Below are 1,047 nucleotides of genomic sequence, written 5' to 3' on the forward strand. Positions count from 1 at the left end.
TCGGGTGCCCCCGCCCTGAGGCGCCTCAGTCAGAGCGAGCGCCTGACAGGCAGCGTCGCGGTCGCAGAAGGGTCGCTGCCGCCATGTCGCTGTCCACGCTGCGGGTGGCCGTGGTGTGCTCCAACAACCAGAACCGGAGCATGGAGGCGCACAACCTCCTCAGCAAGCGAGGGTTCTGCGTCCGCTCCTTTGGCACCGGGACGAGAGTGAAGCTCCCGGGCCCGGCCCCCGACAAGCCCAATGTCTACGACTTCCACACCACCTACGACCAGATGTACAAGGACCTGCTGCGCAAGGACGAGAAGTTGTACACGCGCAACGGCGTCTTACACATGCTGGGCAGAAACAAGAGGATCAAGCCCAGGCCCGAGCGCTTCCAGACGTGCCCGGACGCCTTCGACCTGATCGTCACTTGTGAAGAGCGAGTCTACGACCAGGTGGTGGAGCATCTGAACTCCAGAGAGCAGAAGACCTTCCAGCCGGTGCACGTGGTCAACCTGGACATCAAGGACGACCAGGACGAGGCCCTCCTGGGCGCCTTCGTCATCTGCGAGCTGTGTCAGTGTGTCCAGCGCTCGGAGGACTTGGCGAAGGAGATCGGTGAGCTGCTGCAGGAGCTGGAGGAGAAGAAGGGCCGCACCTTTCTGCACACGGTCTGCTTCTACTGACGGCCGGCCGGCTGGCCCAGCGCCGCCCCTCCCGGAGCCGCCCCCGGGGCTCCCTTTGGTTCACACCTTGCCTTCCGGGCCTTGTTTTCACTCTGAGCGGCTGTGCCGGTGGACTGGACGGTAGTATCACCCGGATGAGCGGCGAAACCTACCAGATGAGAAGCTGTGCCTAGATGCTGCCCCGAGTGATGAAGGGTTTTCTCTGCCCCTTTCACCTGTGACTGGGACCATGGTTCTACACGTTAGTTTTCGTTCACCCAAATAGGGAAACACTGCCTTTTGGATGTTTCCTCTCAACCTATGGGTGCCATGAGTTGTGTCTGCCTGGGCTTTCTTCTCCCCTAACAGGCTGAACTGTACAAAGGCCTGAGAAACAGAA

The 1,047-nt window shown here is 61.0% G+C and overlaps 1 pseudogene; it reads left to right on the forward strand.

Annotated features, from left to right (window-relative positions):
- The first annotated feature begins 45 nt into the window (after positions 1 to 45).
- Positions 46 to 758, forward strand: LOC102498231 (RNA polymerase II subunit A C-terminal domain phosphatase SSU72 pseudogene; annotated as a pseudogene).
- Positions 759 to 1,047: the final 289 nt, after the last annotated feature.

Source organism: Tupaia chinensis, unplaced genomic scaffold (assembly GCF_000334495.1).
Source record: "Tupaia chinensis unplaced genomic scaffold, TupChi_1.0 Scaffold145645_1, whole genome shotgun sequence".
Lineage (NCBI taxonomy): Eukaryota > Metazoa > Chordata > Mammalia > Scandentia > Tupaiidae > Tupaia > Tupaia belangeri.